At 45.5% G+C, this 15,141-nt stretch overlaps 2 pseudogenes; one reads left to right on the top strand and one right to left on the bottom strand.

Annotated features, from left to right (window-relative positions):
• Positions 1-395: 395 nt before the first annotated feature.
• Positions 396-7,731, bottom strand: LOC123120655 (putative wall-associated receptor kinase-like 16; annotated as a pseudogene).
• A 441-nt stretch (positions 7,732-8,172) lies between these two features.
• The window catches only part of LOC123120654 (disease resistance protein RPP8-like), a 31,134-nt pseudogene continuing 24,165 nt past the window's right edge, over positions 8,173-15,141 (top strand).

Here is a 15,141-nt window from a genome sequence, read left to right as displayed (position 1 = left end):
CTAACCTTAGCTTCCGCCCTCGCGCAGCCGCTGCAGGTCCTTGCCGCCGCTGCGCCATCTTCCTCGCACCGCCGGGCCTCTACCGCCGCCACGCGCTACCCCTTTCCCTCCTGGCCGCCCCCGCTGCCGTCCTTGCCGCCGCTGTACCCGTGTGCTGCCGCCACAAACTCCATCTACTTCTACTAGTGCCTTTTGCTGCCACCGCAAAATTATCTAGATTCAGATTTCTGTTCATCTACGTCTACTTCTACTAGACACATGTGTTATCCATATGTAGCTGTTTGTGATCGTAATGTCGTTAGGTCAACAGTGCAATTGACAAAGATAATGAGAAATAGATAACGTACATATACAAATTGATTGATTGTTTTGAAAAGAAAAATAGGCGCGAATACTCAACGCCCTGATTGCAGATTTGTCACAGCTTTCTTCTCGATGCTGAGATATTGATCGCTGACAATGGTCGAGTGGACCATTGCCGAGGGTTCCCCAAGTAAGCTTTCCATCTCTTCAGGCTTCTGTTGCGCCTATGGATGATGCATCACCTTCCTCAGCCTATCAAGCTTCTTTGCAACTTCCTTTGTTGAGGGCCTGTTCTCACCGGACATCTCCAAACAATGATTTGCCAGCTCCGCGATCTCCTCAAGAATCTCCATGTTCTCCTCGTCCTTGATCCCATCATCCAACATAACCTCAAGCCTATTCTCCTTCATCGTAGACATAAACATCATTGATAGACTCTTCTCCTGCTCAAGGGCATCGAGATTAAATGGCTTCTTGCATGCGAGCAGCTCCAGAAGAACAACACCAAAGCTGTACACGTCACTCTTGTCTGTCAGCTGACATGTTTGCATGTATTCCGGGTCGAGGTACCCACAAGTTCCTTGCACAAGTGTGACAAACTGTGACTCGTCGGTTGGTGCAAGGATGGAGGCGCCAAAGTCGAAGACTTTAGCTTTGTGGTTATCGTCGAGAAGGATGTTGAAAGATTTAACATCACCATGGAGGATCGGAGTCAAAGCCCCTGAATGAAGGTAGGAGAGTGCCTCAGCAGAGTCGTGGGCGATCCCCAAGCGAGTGGTCAAGGAGATGCGCCAGCCATGGTTGTTGTGGATGAGATCAAAGAGCATGCCATTTGGGATGAACTCGTACACCAGCATGGGACTTCCACCTCTAGGCAACACCCGAGGAGCTTCACGACGTTTTTTTGGTTGATCTGGGGAAGTATTAGCATTTCTTTGCCGAATTCTTCTTGTGTCGCTCGTCGATCGTCATGCATCTTTTTTTTTTCGACAAATGATGGATTTTATTGGGTCAAAATGGAGCATCAAGAGAATCATGCATCTCTTGACTACTACTTCAGTGTTACTCTTGAGAAGCCCCCTGTAGACAGTTCCATGGCCTCCCCCACCAATGACTTGTTTTTTCACTAAACCTGTTCGTGGCTTGTTGCAATTCTTCTTCTAGAAAATTTTGAATGCATGGCATTGCTGTGACTTCATCTCTTCAAATAATATTGTGCCACCGTGCTGCCGAAAGTAGGCCAGTTTCATATGAGAGCAGCGATACGGCGGACGAGCTCGCATGCTCCTGGTTTGTGGACCAATAGTACAAGGTCACGTGGAGGAGGAAATTATGGACGGAGGGAAATACGGCTTCGTATACCGATGTGGGCCAGGAGGGCCGTCGCGACGGAGCTGGCTGTCGCCGTGACGGACGCATGGATGGTTCTGCTAGCGAGGAGCAGCACGCAGCGGTCAAAGTGAGTAGCTTCGGTCTCCCATATATCTATTATTTTTTTGCGAAACTCCCATATATCTAATTTGTTTGCATGCAAACTAATGAAATGCTGTTTCCCGAATATGGTTCCTATTGGGTGATTGACAGCTAGCGAGGTGCAGTACGCGGATCCATCCCCGCGAAAAAGAGGCTCACGCGCCCAGTCGCTTGCCTTGGGTGAGCCAAGAATACCATTTTTCTATTATTAGAGTTCAAGTGCGGATCATCAAATTTCTCGCAAATGTTTTGATCGAACGGTTTGAATATTTTTTGTTACAACATGTTTAGATCTTGAAACGAATTTTTCCATGGCAACTTTTATTAGAGGCATATGTTTCAAAAATAATAATATTTCCGTGTCAACTGTTTATTACTTTGGATATGGTTTCAAAATGAAATTTTGCCATGAAACTTCACATATGTTTTATAAATGAATTTTTGCCAAGACGTGGATTTTGTGAACATGGTTCCACGCGTACCCCTTATGACTAGTATAAAAATACTAGAAAAAACAAAAAAAAACTTTTTTGTAATATGCATAGCTAGTCAACTGATAAGAAGTTCCACGAGGAAATCACAACCATGGTAATCTCGGTGAAAATGAGAAAATCGAAACTATATTAAAAGCATTGTTGATGATAGTATGGTCCCAATTATATTTTGTTTACTAAGAATACCATGGGATTCATTTCTTTACGAAACTTCACACATGAGTAGAATAGTCGACTAGGTTTGATACATCACAATTTCAGAAAAAAATTATATCTATTTTTTTGTCACCCGGGAGCGCGCGCTTCTGCACGCGAAAAAATATTTCAATGTGTGAAAAAATTCAAAAAAAAAATTGGCGCATACATCTCGACATTATATGTGTGCGCGTCAAGTTTCGGAGAAAACCTTCATTTTTTGTGGCTTGTGTAAAAAAGACGGAAGGATGTCTTGTGAAAAGCATTTTTAACACCGGATTTTGTTTTTTCACATGCAACAGATAAGTTGTCTTTTTCGCGAAACAACATTGTGAGCATGTACAATATTGAGATGTATACGTCAAGTTTTTGTTTGAAATTTTTTGACATTTCAAAATATGTTTAAAACACATTTTAAAAACCATGAGCGCGCGCTCACATGTGCCAAAATGCCACTCTCCGTTTAACCATGTTCACCTTTGTATTGTACCATGGTAATTTTTCGTGTGTAGTTATTTTTTTATATTTTAATCATGACAAATATATTGCATACACCATGGCAAACTTAAAATTTGATGCCATGGCAGTTTAAATTATGTCGTCATGGCAAAATAATACACATGTTTTTTGTGTGTATCAATACATATGAAGTTCCATACATGTGATACAGGACGAAGCGGCGTCACCGTCACAATCCGCTGCAACGGCGTCTCTAGCCGTCACGTATACGCATTAAATACGTTCACGTCCGCGTCCAGGAATACGTCGTGCATCACGCATCCCGAACTGGACGGACGCATCGTGATACCGTGTGCAGGCAAGCTCGTCCACGCCAGCGAGTTTTCGAGTCTCATATTCCGTAGCTCTCTTCTCTCTTGGATCAAGCATGCACAGGCTACAAAAATCACAAGGACGACAAGTCCCACACTTGCACCTACAAGAGGTATTTTTTCAAAATGAATTAATTTCGATGAGTAGTGACCACTTAAAAGTGTTATGTTGAAGAGAAATTGAAAAAACACCAATTAGTCCCGTCTATGGCACATGTATATCGTTTTGAACATAGACACATAATCGTTTTGAACATAATAATTTATAAAGATATTTTTTTTCTAAATAGAAACAACTATGCATTATAATAGTATGTTCCATAATGAATCTTGTACTATCAATTTTATGTTATCAATTATTAGTAAAAGTTTCAGTAGTGATGTTCAAACTTTAAAATGTTTAATTTGTAAAAAAAACAATCATATATATTTGCGAACGGAGAGACTAGAAATTTGACCAAAGACAGCTTGCTTCTAAAGAAAATAAATCAGGCTATCATGTTGGTACAGACTTTGTATTGTTTCGTACGGTGTCCAATCAAGTGATTTTACTTTGGTCCTCACCATACAGCACACACGAACTTACCTATAACAGGCATTGCCTGAAAACGGGAAGGCTTTTTTTGAATTGGCACACAAACACCATTCGTCATATAATTGCATGAGCAGCTGTAGTTTCCCGGCGTGTTCTTGCATATACCATCGCCGCAAGGATTGGCAAGGCGCCTGCACTCACCGATATCTGGAACAATTGTTTGTAGTTAGAATTGCTAGTATACAATTGATTCTTATGTGAGGTCTTATGTCAATGCACAAGGAAGCAAAAGGGAAGGAACCTACCACGGCCTCCATTCGCGATGGCTTGTGGGTGGTGGAATCAACACACACACTGTTGTTGCTGACACATGTGTAGGAACTCGTGTTCTTCTTAGCGTCCCCGCAAGCCAATTTTGCTATTTTCCAGTTCAGGATCGCTCCCGCGTGCCGACGGTGTTGCTGCCGCTAGTCCCGGCTCCTCTTCTTCGTTGTGCAGACCGCACTTCGTGGTGCCGTTCTGAGACGGCGTGGAAGCTTCAAGACCATGTTGGCGCAGGGTGGGGGTCGGTTTGGTGGTGGGCTTCGGAGCCCTGGGGTGAAGGTTGGGATCAGGAGAAATCCCTGTCAGCCTTTCCGACACCGACGCTGTGGCGCCTGAGGGTGCCGCCGGACCTTCCTGGAGGGCGTCGGGGGCTACCCTTCCTCTCCCCTCGTCGTGTACCGGGGGAAACCCTTGGCAGCAGCGCCATCATCGTCGCGTCCCTTCTTGGAGGTGTTGATTGGTACCGGCGCTTCGGAGTCTAGGAGTTCGGTGAGAGATTTTTGGTGGGCGCAGGCTTCTTCGTTTGTGTCGATCCACTGTTGTTGGCATTTGTTTCTTTTGTACTTTCTTTCTGGTTCTTTTGGGCGTGTCTGCTTCCGCCCCAGCACCTATCGTTGGTTGTATCGGTTGGTTACTTCGTAATATAAAGCGGGGAACCTTTTTTCGTCTAACACCAATGAGCCACTAGAGGTGAGCACTAGTGTAGGCAGGGGGTAAACATAGGAAGCCGACCATCGATGACAAAGAAGGGGTGGTGAGAGAATGAGGGTTTGGACGATGGGTGGAGTGGAGTGAGGAGTTATGGCCAAAGTGTATCGTCTCCATGGTTCCTAATGCTTGCAGCCTTGTGCCACGTTGCACACGTTGGAGCCTGGCCAAGAAAAAAGACTGATTCAGCCGTTCCTCTCAACCAGGCCCATGATCGCTTTAAGAACCATGCAGTGCTGCTGTTCCCTTTGCGCGAAGGGTTTGAAAATGTTCATTTTTTTAGCTGGAATACTGTATACGAAAATTGTTCCATAGTGGGCTATCATTTCCTTCGCGCACGATCGGTGGTTGGCGTGCTCCGAGGAACCTTCGTCGATGCTAATCCCTGACCTAAAGCCCGGAAAGGCCACAGCATGTGAATGTTTTAAAGCAATCTTTTAATGCTTGCGTTTGTACTGTGTTTTAAAAATAAACTTTTAGCGCGAATTGGGTCGGTAGTATCGTGAAGCTTCAAAGGTGAGGCGCGATGTACTGTGTACGTGCATTTTCTCACTGGGTGAATGGCACGCCGCCGAAATAAACTACTCCTACTTATTTGTTATAGTACTTTATATGTTTGCGTACCTAACTAGTTTCTTTTTAGAGTACATGTTCGTACCTAGTTAGTGATAAAATAAAAGGGTCCACCAAATCATGTAGTCCATTAAAGCATCTACAGTCGGACTTAGCAAATCCGGCCTCCTAAATGTATGTGGACTTGCCCGGGTGTGTCCATGGATAGTAACGGTCGATCCTTAAATGTTCTCCACGGCCGGATACCTTGTTAGCAAATATTTCGATCCATACAATTACATGTAACGTAAAACCTAGTCTAATCTTCACTGGCGACCGTCCTTGTTGTTCCCCCTTCCGTGCCCATGTCCGGCAGCGGTGAGACTCGCGAGGTGAAGGTCCGGTCGCCGACGAGGTAGAGTAGGACATGGGACACGGATTGTCCCTTATGGGCACCAGGCGTCGCCGTCTCATGTCCCCTACTCTTTCTCGTCGGAGTTCGTGGCCTCGACGTCGTCGGTCTAGGTGAGGTCCACGATAGACCCCTCGTGGTCAGAGCCCAACACCCCCACGACTGGATGCGGCGCCAGGGGGTGCCGGTCAACCCACATCGGCTCTGCGGCGGTGTGCGACCCCGCCTCCGCGCCCTCGGTCGCAAGGGCTGCAGTTGCCGCTTGCGCCTTGTGCCTAGCACGGCTGGCACGCCGCTCCATACTAGTGTCCGGGCCAAGACTTTGCATGTCGCCATTTAGAGCCCGGCGTCGCGTGGAAGAGGAGCCATCGGAGGGGCCGTGCCACCGCCCTCGCGTTGGGGCGCTAGACGGACCGCACCGCATCCGGTGAGGCAACAGTCGCTCTCCTAGCGCTGGATCCAAATTTGCACGAACGCAATTGATTCCCATTGGATCGAGTCCGCCCGTGATCGGGCAGATTCCTCCCGGGAGGCTGGGTTACGTTTTTGTGAGCGATCGGTGAAAGGGTTGTCCGCCCGGGCAGACAAGGGAGTTTGAGGAGTCCAACTGTAGACGCTCTTATGACCGATTTTTCTATGTCCAGCTTTTCCAGTGTGCAGACGCTTCACACTTTTCTGATCCTATTTTTTTGGCATAATATCACAGCAACATCCACGCAATTTCTCGGAAACTGCCGCCCCCCATCCCCCGCTCTTCTCACTTCATCGCTTCATCCCCATCCCCACCCCATTGTGCATCGTGAAGGACCGGAAGAGCAGAAAGAAAGATCGAGTTCCAGGTCCGGCCGGATCATTGCCTGGAGCGCGCCGGTCGTACGCCCACCCCCAACCAGTAAGCACCTCACTTTCTTTCGCAGCGATCGATCGGTCTGCCAAAGTGCGCGCTTGGGCACCTGTAATTAACCTCCATACCTATCTCGTTCAGATTTGGCGGCATCCGGTTCAGCGTCGAGACGAAGAGTGGACACCACCCAACTTTTAGTTCCGTTTATTACTATGTTCCCTCACTGACTGGTACGTGCACCATGCAAATGTTATCAGAAAAATTAGTTACAAATCTGTATAGAGTTTGAGACAAGTAAACATCTCATGGGGAGTGTATGCTTAAGTTTACATGTGAGCACAACGTCTGGTATGCAAAATGACTAAGATTTGGACTACAAACATGCTCAATTTTCTCAGAACTAAGTTTGCTGACTTTTGTTTGGCCGAATCAGGTGTGTACCACGGGCCGCTCTAGTCCAAACTGTACTTTTTTGGGGGATGATAAGAGCATCTACAGACGCGATTACCAAATCCGGCGCCCTATACATCCACGGCCGCGCCCGGGCGTGTCCGCGGACAGTGACCGGTCGCACCTCAAATTCTTGACCGCACAGCCGTGTACCTCATATCCGGTACCCTAAATCCATACGACGCATGGAACGTGAAACTAGTCTATGTAGATCATCAATGAAACAGAGGGGCATCCAAACAACAGATATAGAAATCCGCAGCAAACGGACACCGAAATGCACATAATCCACTTTACATCATCCAAAAGACCACCACAGTCCATCGTCGTACATGTTGTAAACTAAAACAACTAAAAACCGTAATATAAAAAGGAGGGGCAGAGCTTCTTCACCACTTCGTCGCCGAACCTTTGCCCTTCCGGTCGCCGGTGCAGCTGTAGGCGTCCGTGGCAGGTGGTGGATCGTCGTCGTAGGAGGTGGAGGAATCGGAGATCACGATCAAGACCTTTAGCCGCCGGACGGCCCGGTCCTGCTGCCGCTTGGTCTGTTTGAGGCGCCCGGGTGGGTCGGTTTTTTTACCGACCAGTGACCGGTCCGCCCGCACGGACATTTGAGGCCGGTTTGAGGCGCCCGGCTGTAGATGCTAACCCCTCTGCTTTAGTGTTTCGGGTGTAATAAATGATGTATGTTTGTTCAAATCGCAATAGAAGTGCATGAAGAAGGCTTTCCCTGAAAACTAGGCCCCAAACGTTTTAGGAGGCCATGTTAATAAGCCTATTTAGTACTAATGGAACGAGGTGAGCAAGCTCTTCCCATAAACAATCACAAGGTGGTTCTTTGAAAGAAATTGATTCTTGGAAATTTTGCCTTCAATTGTGATTTATCATTGTTACAATTCTTGTGAGTTATACAAATCGAATTAGGATTACTACATTCTTTCACGCTAAGAATTAGTATTAAATACAGCCAATATTACTCTGACAAGAAAATATGATTTTTATTTCTATAATGCTCACTGTGTGTATAATTTGCAGAAAGGAAGGAAAGGAAATCTTCATAGTCTAGGCACCATGAGTATATCAAATGCTATTGGGGTCATTAGTGGCATCAATGAGTGTGCCAATTTGTTTCAGTGGACTAGATCGGCTATTTCATCTCTGCGCTCTAGATGGAGTGGTACACAGGAGCAAAATCCTCAGGTGGAAGTATTGCACTTGCAAAGTGGCCTACAATGTCTCAGTGATATTCTTCCTGCAATGTACAACCTCGTTGATCGCGCGGAGTGGAGGAGCCATGGTCGCTGTGTGGCCGAGCTCCTTCCCAAGTTTAAGGATGCAGTCTATGATGCTGATGACCTTCTTGATGAGTTCAGGTGGTATGAGCGGAAGGTGGCAGTGGAGGGTAATGCAAGCCCTTATCCTTTCATTGATTTCTTTAAAACCGTCATGCAAGGTAGCTTCAATAAAGTTAAGGATATCCAGAAGAGGTTGGATATTCTTTCTAATCAGCTAGAGAAGATGGGCTTGCCTGAAGCAATACCCCGGTTTGACAAGTCAGTCAGGCCAGAAACTAGTTCTTTCCCGGCGGAGGCAAAAATATTTGGTCGTGACAAAGAATTGAGGCAGTTGCTGAAATTGCTTGGTGCATCTGCAAATACTAGCAGTAGGAGGGATCACCTGAAACGCAAGAGAGCAAGCTACGAAGTCAATGTAGCAGAAATGACGTCAACAACAATCAATCAAGTCCATAGTGAGCCCAAAAACTTACAAGGTTTTGCTGTTTTGTCAATGTGCGAGACCGGCCTTTTAGGACCCCGGGTGTCTGGACTCCCGTTTATCACCATCGTTCATGCATAGTAGGAGACCCAGGGATCTGTGCCAAGAACTGCAATGCTGTTTGGTTTTGCAGGCCTAATTGAATAGTAACAACGGTAGCTGGGACGCGGCTAATCTGCACCCGAGCTCAAATGAGCTTGGGTGAACAGTAAAATCGAAAAAAATTCAGAAAATTTTAAATTTTTTTGAGAGAAATATTGACAAAAGTTCTAAGTGCCTGCAAAAATTCGTCATGAAATCACATTCCTAGAAGGCGTGGCAAAAAAAACAAAAACAGTACTTTGAAAAAGCTACTTTCAAACGCATTTTGAAGCACTGAATTTGTTTTTTTTGCCACGCCTTACAGGAATGTGATTTCATGATGAATTTTTACAGGCACTTAGAACTTTTGTCAATGTTTCTCTCAAAAAAAATTAGAATTTTTTGAATTTTTTTTCGATTTTACTGTTCATGCGGGAGCATATGAGCTCGGGTGCAGAATGAACTTTTCGCGGTAGCTGGGCATCTCGTAGGACACTGTACATTAATAGGCAGATTCCCCATCACCTGTCACTTCCCGATGACCCCATTGACTACATATACTAGTCCCTCACCCCTTTCTCTCTCCCGCATCACCTCTCTGCTCCTTTTTTCCCTGACACGCGCCACCTCTCTCCCCTCTCTCTCTCTTTCATAGCACCACTCTCTCATTAAAAAATTCCTCTCTACTTGGGACAATTTTTCTACTTTAACCTTTTGTGCTAACAAATTTTAGAATTAACCTCGTTTGTTAAAAAAGTTTGAATCTGACTTTTTTGGTCATGCCAACATCCTTGGCGTTTGGCTTACACGGACGACGCCATGGTCCATGGTGTCTGGACCTGGCCTGCATGAGCTTAGTTGGCGTTGACGTGGCAAAGCGAAACGCCATACTCCTTAGCGTTTGGAGGAAACGCCATACATCTTGGCGTTTGGTCCCTGGGCGCTCAGATTTGACTAGCTGCCATCGCCGCATGCATGCACGTCGTCTACCTGCCATAGCATGCTTAGGTGAGTGACATGAGACGTAGGTTCTATGCGTGCATGCATGCATGGATAAGTAGAACGTTATGTGGCGGAGCACGTTAATTATCAGCGATGAGCCGTGACAGTGTCCCTAGTTCTTTCATGATTTGTTTTATGTTAAGAAGATTCTCTGACCCACGAATGGTAAAATCGATATATACTCCACCATAAGTGCTACTAGATAGATTCCTTAACCAAGTCCTGTGTATTATCCTTACACTCTTGTATGCAACTGTACTACAATGTTAGAGCATCTATAGCCGGACATCTCAAATCATCCCTTATACGCCTGCGGACGCGCCCGGTCAGTGACTGGACATGAGAGAGAAGAAAAAACGCGACCCAACCGGACCCCTCGTATCATTCCTATATGCCCGGGCTGTCTGCGAACCCTTATATACATCTCAAATATGGGAAGGATATGAGGGCTCGCGGACGCACCTGGGCATTCCGCAACGTAGGACGCGGCCCCACCCCGGACCATCTTTTCTCTTTCTTTATTCATTCTTTTATTTCTCTCTTTTCATCTCCAACAATCATGTGCAAGTGTCCAGACATATGAGAAAAAAATGAGTGTGGCTGCGCAGACGGATAAATAGGGGCTCAAAACGGACACGCCCGGTTACTGGCCGGCCGCGTCCGCGGACGTTTAAGGGGTCATATTTGCTATGTCTAGCTATAGTGCTCTTAGCATTCTTGCACCGTAGTTCCCTTTCAGAGTACGGAGTACTACCTCCGTCTCGATGAATAAGTCATTCGCATAGTTCTAGGTTGACGATTTAACTATCTCAATATGTATTATATGTAACAAAAAATATATATTTAGAAACTACATCGATGTAGAAATCTAGTGATATACTTTTCATGACATATAACACATATTTAATTAATCAAATCGATGACCTAGAACTACGCGAATGACTTATTCACCTAGACGGAGGTAGTACATAGCACCAAAATCACTGAGACGTTCCTCTTTGGTTCTGAATCAGGTGAAATGCATAAAACCATCACAATCATGTCCGTAAATGCAGAAAACCATCACAATCGTGTCCGTAAATGCAGTAAACCACCATTTTATAAATTATAACAAAACGCACAGCACGTAGCTCTTGACAGTGGAAAAAAACACTGACCAAAATTTGAATCTCGTTTTGACGTGGCAAATCATACGCGTGACAAAGGGATATACAACGCTGACAAACATCTTCTTCGGTGTGGATCACCACTACGGCCTCCTCTGATGTGTGTGGTGGTTGGTGGGGTGATTATTGTGTAGGCTTTAGAGCCATAGACGATGCATCGGGTCTCCGTTTTATCCTGGAGGAGCTCACCCTTGGTCATATAGGCGTGCAGTGGTTGGGTCCAGTCTTGGGTGTGGATCACCAATACTGTCATTGACCCATCGACCGGAGTTGGTTCCTCGGGAAGTTGCGTCTGCAGCGGCTGACGAGAGGTCGCGTCGATCAGCGCCGCCCTCTGTCCGGTCACATCATGCGGCATCAATGTCGGCTGCTCCGTGCTCTGGGCCGGCATGAATGCGGCGCGGTAATATTTGATTATGGGGTCATATATGCGTTTACGTAGTGAAAGATCATGAACGACAATTAAACTAGATGACCCTGATAATGGGAGTGCTACGGCCAACAACGACCTAGTTACCTAAGCCACTGCGGGATGCATGCATGCGTACGCGCACAGAGAGAAGCTAGCGAGCGGCCGAGCATGCATACAGCGATGCAGCCGGTCAGCAATTAGCAAATCTTAGTTAGGGACCAAACGCCAAGATTTATGGCGTTTCCTCCAAACGCCAAGGAGCATGGCGTTTCGCTTTGCCACGTTAACGCCAACTAAGCTCATGCAGGCATGGACAATGGCGTTTCCCGTGTAACCCAAACGTTAGAGATGTTGGCGTCAGGGGCGGAGCCAGGATTTGAACATGAGGGGGGCGAGACACCATTGTTGACGCAAGCGACAGAATATCACAATATATTAAGTCCCACGATAGCATCGATGATAATACATAAAATTATTGTTTGGAACTATAAAAAATATACTAATGATGTTGGAGCTTGAAATTGAACCAATTGGATTGAAAAAGAATTTACCCCATTTGTTGTTTATTCTTCCGCTTCATCTTTGACTAGTACTCCCTCTGTTCACTTTTATAAGGCGTTGTAGCATTTCAGACAATGTATAAAACAGCTCAATTTTAGTTGTCCGAAACGACTTATAAAAATGAACGGAGGGAGTACAAATGGACACGTAATTACTAGACTAATTTACTGTTTTATATGAAACATTAATTAACCATAGTAAGGTCGTAATTTATCCAAAAAAAAAATCTCACTCCCTCTGTTTTAAAATAATTGAAGCTCTAAATTTATTCTAAGTTAAACTTCTTCAAGTTTTACCAAGTTTGTAGAAAAATATATCAATATTTGAAACACCATAGTTTTATTAGAATCTTTAAAAAATATGCACACCATGTATATTTAATTTTGTTGATCTTACCGTATTTTTCTATAAACATGATTAAATGTAGATTAGTTTTACTTAGGACAAACGTAGAGCTACAATTATTTTAGAACATAGAAAGTAATAACTACTATCAGTGTAATATACCTGCATCTATCCTGCTCACCTGAGATCTAGATCCGCCTGCGTCAAGCCGTCCGCCCATGCCCGTGCGTCGACCGCGTACTGCAGATCAGTGGTGGACGGTGTTGTTGTCGTGTCGAGTAGCGGCCAAGGGCAACGGCAAACACCCTAGACCCTAGCAGGACACGCTGACGGCAAGCGGCGGCGGCGGCGAAGAATGGCCTAGGAGAAGTGCAGAACACGCATGTACATACTGATGGATTAGGCACTGGGCCGTGGTAAAAAATAGCTAGAACCGTCGTACATGGATTATTGGGTAGGCTTCTCTGCTTTGGTGCTGGTCTAGTTAACTGTTTTTATATGGGTTTATGTTACGCTCAAAAAGAAATGGGCAAATTATGTAATTAGTTGCGGCTGTTACGCATTACCTGCTAAAAATCGTTGAGGGGGGCGAGCGATTGGCAGGGGTCTGACCCCTGCTCGCCCCTCCCTGTCTCCGCCCCTGGTTGGCGTGCCCAAAAAAGGTCAGATTCAAATATTTTTTACAAACGAGGTTAATTTAGGATTTTGTCCCTCTACTCCCCTCTCTCCTGTCTCACACGTGAAAGAGACCAAAATCCCGGGAGAAGAAACGTGGATGCTTTCTCTCTCCCTCTGTCCCATTTCCTTTATTACCCATCAAGAACAGTGACCGTATGGGTGGGCAAGCTAGTCATAGACAGGAATCTACTGCTCAGTGCTATCTTGACACACGCCTAACTTCTCCGCTATGAGGCAAATGGGCTGACAAAGTTGGCAGGGTGCTGCAAATAATCTGATCCTAGACCGAACCTAGCACGAATCTCAGAATGACTAGACGGGGCAGATAAGGGGGTGCCGGGAGTCCCGGGTGCTACCACACCTTTTCCTTTGCGAATAGTCGGAATTGGGGGTGTTGGAAAGACAACTATGGCTCACCACATCTGCCAGCAAGTGAAGTCTCGGTTCAAGAAGATAGTTTGGGTTTGTGTATCAAATGACTTTGACGTCAAGAGGTTAACTAAGGATGCCACACTAGTAGAAAATTGGGCTTTGGTCACAGGGCAATATTCACATTAGTCCCGGTTCGTGCGGCCAGGGGCCTGCCGGGCCTCATGGGGGCATTGGTCCCGGTTGGTGGGACAAACCGGGACCAATGGGCCACGCTCCTGGCCCACAGCCCTTTAGTCCCGGTTCATACCACAAACCAGGACTAAAGGGCTGGTCCTAGTTGCGGCCAGTGTTTAGTCCCACCTCACCAACCGAAGGGCGCTCACACCAGTTTATAAGCCCGTCCCTCTCTGCCTTGTTGAGCTCTCTCAAAGTGAAAATAGATGCCCTTATACAGGGAATTTGACCTAAATTCACAGTAAATTTCTTTGAATTTCATAGAAATTTATTATGAATTTAGGTTGAATTTTCTCTATAGGCGCATCTATGTTCATTTTTTATAGTAAATAAATAAATAAACCTTAATAAAATAAATAAAAATAAATAAACCTTAATAAAATAAAATAAAATAAACTATAGTAACTAAAATAAATAAACCTTAATAAATTAAATAAAAATAGCAGCAGTAAAATAACTAAAAATAAAATAATTAAAGTAAAATACATAAGTAATTAGAAATAAAATAAATAAGTTTTTTGTTGTAAGTAGAAACAAAACAAAACAAATAAAGCAAAAGAGAAAACAAAAAACAGAGAAAAAAATTATGCCACCTACTGGGTCACCACGGCCTGAATACGACTTGAAACCCATCCATGGGCCAGGATTGAGGCCCGCAGAAGGCCCAGTAGGCCCCACAGGCAAAGAGAACGGTTAGGCCCGAAAGCCTGCAGTTGAGAGGAGCTCGAGAGGGTGGGCGCAGCTGCGCTTATAAACCACTCTCGAGCCCTCTCAACTAGCGAGGTGGGACTAAACTTTTGACGCGGGGCAGCACAAGGCCTTTGGTCCCGGTTCGTGGCACAAACCGGGACCAAAGGCCTTTAGTCCCGGTTGGTGCCACGAACCGGGACCAATGAGTTGTCTATATATACCCCATCGCCACAGCAGAGCACTCCACAGTGCTCTGTTTTTTCTGGCCGACGAGGGGAAGGCATTTGGGTGCTCTAGCTCACCTCCTATGCACATGAGGTGTTCGATGAAATGTCTGAGCCACACTAGTTAATCTTTCTCCTCTCGAAACTCGACCTCCGAGCTCCATTTTCCCCGAGATTTGTCTAGGTTTAGCGGTCCGTCACGTCCCGTCCCCGTCTTCACCGCCGTCGATCGCCCGTGCCGATCTCGTCGCCAGCACCACCTGGTGAGCCTCTTGTTCTTATCTTCTTTATGAAAGGAAAAAATTCTTACTTTAGATAGATACTTGTCTAATTTTGTTACTTTTATTATTCCTTCTTATTACATAGTGCGATGGTTTTGGTATCCGCCCCCGTCGGCCCTCGTCCTGTCTATGATTCGGATGTGGTATATATTATCTTTTTATAACTATTTGGTTCATTTATTGTTTATGACAAATATAC

The sequence above is a fragment of the Triticum aestivum genome, chromosome 5D (assembly GCF_018294505.1).
Source record: "Triticum aestivum cultivar Chinese Spring chromosome 5D, IWGSC CS RefSeq v2.1, whole genome shotgun sequence".
Taxonomy (NCBI): Eukaryota; Viridiplantae; Streptophyta; class Magnoliopsida; order Poales; family Poaceae; genus Triticum; species Triticum aestivum.
This window is presented reverse-complemented; position numbering and strand designations above follow the sequence as displayed.